Here is a 10,955-nt window from a genome sequence, read left to right on the forward strand (position 1 = left end):
TGAATAACATTGTAACAATGTTGACAAATCCACATTCAAACGGAATAATAGAGTAAAAAATGATTAAAATTTTAAATTCATATGAGTTTAAATTCAAAAGGCAAATAGATGAATAATTCAACATTTCATAAAACCCAAAAGGTATTTAAATGATCAAAATTCTAACCCAAAAAAGAATAGTAGTAAACAAAGTAATCAAAAAACAAACCCAAAAACCAAATGGTATGTAAACATAATATGAAATCAATTGTACTCAAATCACTTAAGTACTCATATAAAATCACGAAAATCATATATTATTTTTCTTTATTTGGAATTAACAGTTTTGGTTTGCATTCTCCATAAGTATGATCTGCGATTTATGTTAATGATCGTTTGGTTGAGGACATTGTCTCCATATTATCAACATCGTAAACACATTCCAAGTTGTGTTTTAATTCTTCATGTCTAGACATTTTTTTAAAGGATGACCACTTAGTTAGTGGACTTGTTATAATACTTTTATCAAGATTCGAAGCCGGTGTGACGTTATCACCAGTAAACGAAACTGCATCCTAAATATAGAAAATAAATTCATATGTCAATCTAAAAGTTAATAATATTTTAAAGTATTTAAAATATTAGATTTAGTTATATTATATTTAAAACCTTTAAATTTAATGTGTCTTGACATCCGAATTTCGCCGATAAAACGTTAAACGAATCAGATTACGATGCCTATAATTGTAGTATATAGACATATGTTAGTTGATCAACTAAAATATAAAAAAACGAATATAATAAGTGTAATATTTGTAGTATGTTTCGTAAAAGAATGTTACATGTTCGATGTTAATTTTTTTTTCCAATTCAAAAGTGATTTTATTATCAACATTGAAGTTTGAGATTGCATAACCATCAACATTGTTCTTCAAATTATAATGAGAATTTTGAATTTTGAACGACAACTTTTTATCCAAAAGTAATTTCAAATCAGACGGATAAATTTTCATATTACCCTCCTAAAAATGGAAAAACTAACGGTTATAAAAATAGACAGACAAAAAGTAAAAATTAGTTTTATGTAAATGAAGTTATTACCGATAACCTTATTAAACTTTTGAAGCAACTCTAGTGTGTTTTTTTTTTCAGAAGTTTCTTTGCGTCACAATCAAATAACGTAATTGACACCATGCCGGTAAAGTTGTGTACTATAATGGTGATTTTGAAACTAAAACCATTGATAGAAACAAATTCACTAATATAAAATTTAAAATTTTAATCGAAGATTATAATAATATGTATAAAAGAGTTATTGAAAACCTTGGAACAACATATATGTCTTTGTTCATGCAAGTTTAAGTGTAACAATAAAAAAAACTTCTTTATCCCGCTTTTGATCCGTTCCACTAGCTTTGTTCATTTTATATGGGATATACTGGAAAATAAATTATGAATAATATTGATTTTAATTTTGACTCTTAAATATTTTGCTGATTTAATGGGATTATATTAGATTTAATTGGTTAATAACTTAATTATTGATATTTTTGTTTAATGAGCTTTTAAAAAAATAAATAAAAAATAAAATATAAACGCGTTTGAATTTGGAAATCAAAAGCTATAAATAAGGGAGTTAAATTAGGAACAATATTAATTAGAAAAACTGATATCATATATATAAATAGAATGATATGTTTCAATTGATAAAATAATTAGATGCTATAATTATACTATATGTTAAAATTGTGTGTTCTTAGCTAAAGTAAAGTTGCAAAAGTATTAGCAGTTTTGGTCCTTTGTTTATTTCCCTATTGTCACTTGTGGCTGGCCTTACATGTCTGTCAAAATTGCCCCAATTCTTTTTTGAAATTACAATTTGTTCCCTCTAACTTTTTGTAGAAATCTTATGTCTGGCCGTCTGGGTCGGTGTGGTGGATAGGTATTGGACACGTGTTCTGTTTCTGGAATTTTCTACCGCCTCTCCGATAAAATCCCTTTGTATTCTTTTTCTCCATCCCACTGTTCTTTCCGGTCACGTATCTATTTTGTGTCCGTTCAAGAGGCGTTCCCCATACCGCTGTTGTTTCTGATTGCAACAAACTGTCACAATCCCTAATTTCTTTCAGTCACCATCTATTTCACCATTCAATAATTTACAAGATCGAACAATTCCTACATGCCATCAAGCTGCCTTGGGTTTTAGAAAAGAAGTCAACCCTAGCTTTACCTACCGTTTTCGCCGTTCATTGGTGGAACTTCAGGTCAACCGATGGTTGGGTCCCCTTCTACTCCAACCATTACCGGTGCCGCTACTTATTTGGCCCCTCCATCGCCTCTCACTGATTATGCTCCCGCTCTCTTCTCCTATCTCTTTCTCTCTCTGTCACAGTAACCACTTCAGATAAGGGCGGTGGAGATAAACCCCATTTATGAAATTTCACATTAACGGCTTCAGATAAGGGCGGTGGCGATTATGTTAATCCTAATTTCTCTCCAAGTCGGTTTCATTAGACTAGGCTGAACAATTTCAAGGTGAGTGTTCCTATATTTTAAACGATTGAATGCTAAAATTTAATCTTTTAGTTAAAAATTTACAGGCCCCATAACATGCCCTCAAATTTCAATTCAATTTCAGATTGTCCGCCATGGGTGCACTATTGAAAAAATTAAACCGTGAATTTCATGAAGAGCCCCATTGTCGACTTCTTCGGTCGTTTAACAACTTCTAACCTGATCAAAAGTAAGATCAGATTCAGCGGTGGGTTGAGGTCGATAGGAAAGGAGAAGGAACTGAGAAAGAGAATGTTTTGAAAATTTCAGTTCTTTTCTACATATTTTTCCTCTGCATCTGTATCGGTTGATTATTGACTCTTTTTTCCATTTATTGCAGACAAAGAAGATACTAGGATTGATTATTTAGCATCGAAAATTGGCTTCAGCTTCTCCCGATATTTCTTCTGGAACTCATTTATTTCTCGCGCTCAGAACTTTTCCTTCCAAATCACATTTATTAACTTCTTTTGAATCAGAGTTATTGCCCACCACATGTTTGATGAAATGCCTGAGAGGTATTAAGAACCAGTGCAAACGACTTATGAACCGAATTGATAAGGTAATACTATTGATATTTTTTTTTTCAAAAAGTTATTACTAATATGGCTTAAAATCAGTCGATATGTACTCAAATTCGCATGTTTAGTGTTGCCTCACCAGTTTTCAATCCTTACAGTTTTTCATATTGAACTTCTGGTATTTGTTTTTTGTTTGTTACAGATGTTATGTTAAGACAACTTGCTGATTGCTCCAGATGGCGCCATTAAGGTTAATGTTTTCCTTGGTTTGTCATTTTTACTACATTACATAACATAGTCTTTGTGTATTTATGTTGGTTATGTTGTACATTGACTGGATTTAGTTTCTTGGGATGGGGTTTTATCTGTTTTCTGCATATTCTTACCCGTGCTACTAAAGTTTGATCTTGATGCAGATGTTAAACATACACCAGTGGGCATGGTAGAAAAAGATGAAAGCAGATATGTAAGTTATTATATCCATGTTTATACTTCATATTCCATATTTTATAAGTAGAAGTACTTAAATTAACTTTTTTAGTTTTATGTATGAACTTTGAAGTAAAAGTTTGTATAGGTTTCGAAACCAAAGTTTTCTTGTGTTCCTGTCATGATCTGAATGACATAAGCTAACAACATAGTTAATAAATTACAAAATTATCATTGTAAATTGATCAACATTGTTTTACCAAGTACACAGGGTTAAAAATGTACTTTTACCTGTCTCTTAATATGATGTAATTAGAAGTTAATCCAAATCTGTTAAATTTCATATGGGTAAATTGATGTATGCAATTATAGTCTAAGATCTTAAGTGAAAAAAAGTGGCGAAGGGTCGGCAAAATTAGTCCTTTGTTTATTTGTCCATGTCAGTAAAATTTAATCAAAGTTTTTAAGGGTCACTCTATAAGCAATATAAACTCATTAATACAAAAGTTCATATATGAAATTAGACAAATAGACTAGATTTTAAGTATTATGACATTTAACTGTGGACTAATCTAAAAACTTATGTTATATACATTATATTTCTATCAGATTATACTACTGTCTTTCTTGATGAAAAACGATAAGAATGATCATAATTATACATGACTATTTCCCCAGAGATTCAAACGAATGCCAAAAAGGTTATATAGATAACAAACACTTCAAAACTACAAATTCTATCCATATATATTCAAGAATTATGTTAATTTAAAATAAATAACACTCGAAGCAGGAAAATTAAGCAAGTGATTGTAAAAGAAACTACTGAGCCTGAAGCAAAAGCAACAACAACAAAGCAATCGTTTAAAGAGAAAATCAAGAAAGGTATGTATGGATATGAGTTTGTTAGATGTATGTTGTTGTAATGATTTTTTTTTTTTTTTTTTGTGTTATGTTTTTTGTTCTGTTTTCTTATGAAACTGTGAAGCGGAACGAAATGAGGGTCTACAGTCGTTTACATGAACCACCGACAACACTACTATATTTATTTATATTTGGGAAGTTTGTTGGGAAGTTCATAATTTAAGAAGAGGCCAAAATGGTCAAAATGGCAGATTTGGTCTAAAATACCAAAACTCTCAAAATTGACCAGAAGGGTTAAATGACTAAAAATTTTGTTTTTGGAGCATATAAATGTTAGTTTCTTAAAAGGCCTGTATCTAGTTTGTGACAGTGAAACAGGGACAGGGGTAAAACGGGAAAACAAATGAAAGCAGAGAACAAGTTACATAAAGCTTTGTAGCTTTATTATTTTCTGAATTGGGAAGGGAGGTGGTGACCTCAACGAAATACAATGCATCTAATTTAAAGACTGAAAGCTGCGAATAAAATGCAACTGACTCCACTAACCTTGTGACTCGGTACTCTATCATACTTAGCCTTTTACTTATTCAAAATAAGAAGGAAAAACAAACTAACTCCTAACTCTGAATTATATCAACATTTTCCCCCTTAATTCAGAGTTCCAATCTTCTTGATACCTATCATTTTGCACATCTCATCATGCTTCATTCTTGCCAACGCCTTTGTGAGAACATCAGCTTTTTGCATCTTCCCATCTACATGAGCAACCACTATTTCACCATTTTCGATACACTCTCTGATAAAATGGAACCTCACATCTATGTGCTTACTCCTGCCATGAAATACTGGGTTTTTCATGAGCTCTAATGCTGCCTTGTTATCAACGAACATTCTAACTGGTGGAGTGTTTTGACCAGTTATTTCAGCTAACAATCTTCTCAACCATATACCTTGACATGCTGTCATGGTAGCTGCCATAAACTCTGCCTCACAGGAGGACAGAGCTACACACTTCTGCTTCTGTGATGACCAAGAGACCATGTTCCCATTCACATAGAAAATCATGCCTCCTGTACTTCTTCGATCATCCTTATCTTTGGCATGGTCACTATCAGAATAGCTAGTGATAGTGATGTTGGTCTCCCCCTGTGTATAGATTAAACCATGGTCCAGTGTCCCTTTTATGTATCTTAATATGCCCTTTACTGCTTGGAGATGTGCCATGGTGGGTTTTTCCATGTGACGACTGACAACTCCAACAGCAAAGGACAAGTCTGGTCTTGTGTGTGTCAAATATCTAAGAGCACCCACAATACTCCTATATTCAGTGGGATTTACCAAGTTCCCATCTCCCTCTTTGGTCAATGACAATTTGTGCTCCGTGGGACATTTTGTGGGATTGCAATCAAGCATTCGAGTCCTTTCTAAAAGCTTCTTTGCATATGCTTCTTGTTTAAGAGTAATGCAGTGATTGTATTGGCATACCTCAATTCCCAGGTAGTAAGTCAGTAATCCCAGATCGCTCATCTCGAACTTCTCGTTCATTTCATCCTTAAATTTCTTTACTTCTTCAGATGAGCTCCCTGTCACTATCAAGTCATCCACATACACACCTACAATTAGTGTGTTTCCTCCTTTCTTCCTTGTATAGACCGAGTATTCTTGGGGACATCTTTTGAACCCTAGTTCTTTCAGGTACTTGTCCAGACAGGAGTTCCAAGCTCTGGGAGCTTGTTTTAGGTCGTACAGGGCTTTGGAGAGTTTCTATACCTTGTGAATTTCGCCTTTCTTTTGGTAGCCAGTTGGTTGGGAGACGTATACTTCTTCTTCGAGATCGTCGTTTAGAAACGCCGACTTCACATCCAGGTGATGAACTTTCCACCCATTTGAGCTTGCGAGAGCTAGAATGAGCCGGATTGTTTCAATTTTGGCTACTGGTGCGAACACTTCTCCATAATCGAGTCCTTCCTTCTGCACATATCCCTTTGCCACGAGTCGGGCTTTATGCTTCACTATCTTGCCACTTGGATCTCGTTTTACCTTGTAAACCCACTTTAGGCCGATCGCTTTTCGATTTCTTGGTAAATCGACCAAACTCCATGTGTTGTTCTTCTCTATTGCACTTAATTCCGCCTCCATAGCTTCTCGTCGTTCTTGTTTCCGACTAGCTTCTTCATAAGAAGTTGGCTCCTCATCAATTCTGGTCAATAGCAGTTCTTCCAGTGGTACATGGATTTCATCGGTGGCTTCATAGAGGTCAGTGAGTAAACGATATCGTTTTGGTGCTCCTCCGCCGGTGGAGCTCGATCCTGTGCTTGGAGTGTTCGGGGAATTTTGGGGAGATTGGGAATTTGGAGAATTGGGTGTAATGGGTGATATTGGGGAATTTATCGGGGTATTTGAAGGGGTTATATTCGGGTAACCTGAATTGGTTGACTGGTCAAATATGTCCCAATTTTCATTTGACTGTGGTGACCCGTTTTCTTGATCTGATGTGTCTGGCACCCATTCCTCTTCTTCGTCATAGCCATCTCCATTAAAATCAAAACCTTCAACAGTGAAGCTCATCCTCGTCGTAGCTTTGATCTGTGTACTCGTTTCCCAATCCCACCCGCGTTTCTCTTCAAATACTACATCACGACTTACATACATCTTTCCCGTATTTGGATCCAATAACCTATAGGCTTTTGTTCCTTTCTCTACTCCAAGATGAACCGGTTTTATACTTCTGTCTTCCAGTTTCTTCAATTGACCTTTAGCAACCTTCATGTGAGCTACACACCCAAATATGCGCAAATGATCAACATGTGGTTTTCTTTCGGTCCACTTTTCATATGGCGTAGCGTTCTTCAGAGCTTTCGTGTGTACTCTGTTTAGAATATAAACAGAGTGAGTCACAGCCTCTCTCCACAGTGCATCTGGCACCTCCATAGTCTTGAGATTACACCTCACCATTTCAAGTACTGTTCTATTGCGTCTCTCTACTACTCCATTTTGTTGTGGAGAGTAGGGAGACGTATAGTGTCTCTGCAACCCTGTTTCATTACAGTACCTGGTGAAATCATTTGACAGGAATTCTCCTCCTCTGTCAGTTCGCAACACCTTTAATTTTTCTCCTGTCTCGGTCTCAACCTTGACCCTGAAATTCTTGAAGGTTTGAAATGTTTCGTCCTTTGTTTTCATCAAAAATACCCACATGACTCTGCTAAAGTCATCGACAATCAACATGAAGTATCGATTCCCTGCTGGTGTAGGTGGTGAGACTGGTCCACACAAGTCACAATGGATGAGTTCAAGTCTTTTCTTTGCTCTGAAGTTTGTACATGTTGGGAATGGGTTCCGTGTTTGTTTCCCCAATAAACAGCCTTCACATGGTGAAGAAGGAACTGTAATCTTTGGTACCCCATTAATCAAACCTGTGTCAACCATTAGCTTCATTGAGTTAAAGTTGATGTGTCCCATACGTTTATGCCACAGCCATACTGTTTCTTCAATTTCAACTTTCAGACACACTGCGCCAATTTCTTCCAACTCTATCTTGTAGAGTCTATTGTTTGACCTACGAACTTTCATTAGTAATTTTCCAAATGAATCATTGACCCATAAGAATGGATCTTTGATTTTTATTTCATCTCCTCCTTCAGCCAATTGTCCCAAACTAATGATGTTACTACACAGGTCTAGGATGTAGTATACTTCATTAAGTTTTCGTTTTCCCCCATCTTTACATCTAAAGACGATTGAACCTTTCCCTTCGATATGTACTCTAGATTCATTACCAAATTTTACAAAACCTTGAATTGACTTGTTCAAGTCTGTAAATTTGGATTCATCCCCTGTCATATGATTGCTGGCCCCTGTATCAAGGTACCAAATGCGGGAGAAATTTTGTGAATTACCATGGGTTCGCAGTTTAGGGCTGACAGTTTCTTTGTTCAGGAACACCTTGCCTCCGTCTTCATACGCTGCGAATAAGAGTGCAAGTTCATTATCTTCATGCTCCCGAATTAAATTGCTTTCGTGACTTCGCTCCTTTCTTGGATTTTTACATTCAGCGGCGTAATGGCCAAATTCTTGGCAATTATAACACTGAACCTCGCTTTTGTCTCGATTATTTGATGAACCCTGACCTCCTTCTTTCTGATGGTGTGAACTTCCCCTTCCACGACCACCACGACCACTTGCATTCCTTCCTCTGCCTCTGCCTCTGCCTCTGCCTCTGCCACCACGAGAATTACTAGAACCACCACAATTTGATCTTTGTTTCAAGTCTCCGTTTGCCCTTTTCTTGTATTTCTCCGTCCATTCTTTGTGGGTCAACAAGAGTTTCCGATCGTCACTCTCGCTGCTACTTTTCATACGTTCTTCATATGCCTTAAGCCTACCGATTACTTCCTCGACGGACATAGATTCCAAATCTCCAAAATGCTCAAGTGTTGAGGCAACATCGATGAATTTGGATGATACAGCTCTAAGCACTTTCTTCACTACCTGGGCTTCTTCAATCTTATCTCCCAGGGTGCGTAAAGTACTTACAGTGTTGATCACTTTCCTAGTGAAATCATCAACACATTCCGTCTCTTTCATGCTTAATGCTTCAAATTCGGCCTTCAACGTCTGAATTCTGGCCACCTTCACTCTATCGGCTCCTACAAACATAACTTTGAGAGCATCCCAAGCTTCCTTGGCAGTCTTCTTCTCTGCCAATGTCATGAGCAGGTCCTCCGGTATTCCCTGATAAATGGCAGCCAATGCCATGTTATCCTTCTTTGTTTCAACGAGAGTGTTGGCTGTTCTGGGTTCTACAGCATCCCAAACACCTTGAGCCAACATGAAGACCCTCATCTTAATTGCCCATGCACTGTAATTGCTTCTAGTCAGCATCGGATAGTGTAGAGTGATTTGCCCATTTTTGTCACCATTCCCATTGCTGCCACTGCCTGTCATTTCTTCTTTTCTAGGTTGATATTTGGGCATGTACCAGGTTTGCTTTGATACCAAATGTTAGTTTCTTAAAAGGCCTGTATCTAGTTTGTGACAGTGAAACAGGGACAGGGGTAAAACGGGAAAACAAATGAAAACAGAGAACAAGTTACTTAAAGCTTTGTAGCTTTATTATTTTCTGAATTGGGAAGGGAGGTGGTGACCTCAACGAAATACAATGCATCTAATTTAAAGACTGAAAGCTGCGAATAAAATGCAACTGACTCCACTAACCTTGTGACTCGGTACTCTATCATACTTAGCCTTTTACTTATTCAAAATAAGAAGAAAAAACACGTGCAGTTTAAGGAAAAACAAACTAACTCCTAACTCTGAATTATATCAACAATAAACACATTGTTTACATTTGGAAAGCTTTTTAAGGAGTTCATAGATTAAAAAGGAGGCCAAATGGGTTAAAATGACAGGCTTGCTCTACACAGTAAATACATAACATATCATGATGCACTTATTGGGATCCAGATCTAAAGCAATTGTGGATGAACGACGTGACGGTACTCATATCCCTTTTCCCATTCACAATTTTCCTGATATATTATTTCCAACAAAAGTTGTGGCTGAAGAGGTTCAACAAGTTAGTGGAAGACATTTACGTTTTTTTTTATTCCCAAATCAATTTTTTCATAGTACAATGCTATACTTTGGTAGATATTCTGAATTTGAAAGTACAATTTTGTAATATAATTGAATGGAAGTAATACAAAAATAAGTTGAAACGGATTGTTATATTTGCGTTTACCTTACTCTCTCTCTCTCTCTCTCTCCACAAGTGGCAGAGTGAATCTTCCCTTTTCCAAAAAAAAAAAATAATAATAAGATAGTTTTATTAATTTAGTGGTATGGAGGTATCTGCTTAAGAAGGTAGTTGGTTATTACAATGCGAGAACAGTTGCATTCATTATTCATACTCTCTTTATTACTTTATTAATTTGTTTAATAAATGATGGTTGCTGCCTGTTTATCTTGCAATAGAACATATTTGATTATTATGCATTTGTAAATGGGCGAATGTACTACATTTTCACGAAAAAATTGCACCTTCCGATCCCCGCAACGCGGGGAAACCTTTCTAGTTATTATAGATTCTATAATTAAATGTAATTTTGTTTGAATTTTATTTGGGGAAGATGATGTCAGCAGTTTGATCTAATGATGGAAAATATAGGATTAAAACACAATCAAGGGTTCTAATTGTTTTATTAGTGAATTAAAAGTTCTTAATTGTTTTATTAGTGAATTAAAAGTTCTCTTTTAATAATATTTAAAGATATCATAAAACTAAAAGCTTTAAATTAAAAGTTTGATAAACGCGAGGGTTAGTTAAAAAAAGAAAAAAAAAAAAAAAGAAGGTTTATATGCTGCGTGGCTTCTTAACAGCCAAAAGAGACGCGTGGCCTTTTCCTTGAAAAAGTAATGCATTAGTTTTTTGTAGATGGGTGACGTGTATATCGATATTAGATTATATAAACTTCTATTAAATTGTGTAATATTAGATTGGCAAACAAAAATCATAGGTCAAGCTAGAGTGGTGGTGGTGTGTAGTAGGGATGAAATAGGATGGTGTGTAAAAAAAAATTTCTGTTGTCTTATTTTCTTTGATTAAGG

At 35.7% G+C, this 10,955-nt stretch overlaps 1 long non-coding RNA gene across 9 annotated transcripts; it reads left to right on the forward strand.

Annotated features, from left to right (window-relative positions):
* Positions 1-1,940: 1,940 nt before the first annotated feature.
* On the forward strand, positions 1,941-10,076 carry LOC111917207 (uncharacterized). 9 transcript variants are annotated; one of them, XR_006189042.2, is made up of 7 exons: positions 1,967-2,514; positions 2,618-3,094; positions 3,256-3,303; positions 3,470-3,519; positions 4,092-4,183; positions 4,276-4,367; positions 4,471-10,076. It is a non-coding gene; the product is annotated as an uncharacterized LOC111917207 (long non-coding RNA). The 9 variants fall into 9 exon arrangements; XR_002858808.3 differs by having other exon boundaries at positions 9,758-10,076; XR_006189040.2 differs by lacking the exon at positions 4,092-4,183 and having other exon boundaries at positions 1,941-2,514; positions 4,276-9,574; positions 9,758-10,076.
* The last annotated feature ends 879 nt before the right edge of the window (positions 10,077-10,955 follow it).

Source organism: Lactuca sativa, chromosome 3, assembly GCF_002870075.4.
Source record: "Lactuca sativa cultivar Salinas chromosome 3, Lsat_Salinas_v11, whole genome shotgun sequence".
Classification (NCBI taxonomy): Eukaryota; Viridiplantae; Streptophyta; class Magnoliopsida; order Asterales; family Asteraceae; genus Lactuca; species Lactuca sativa.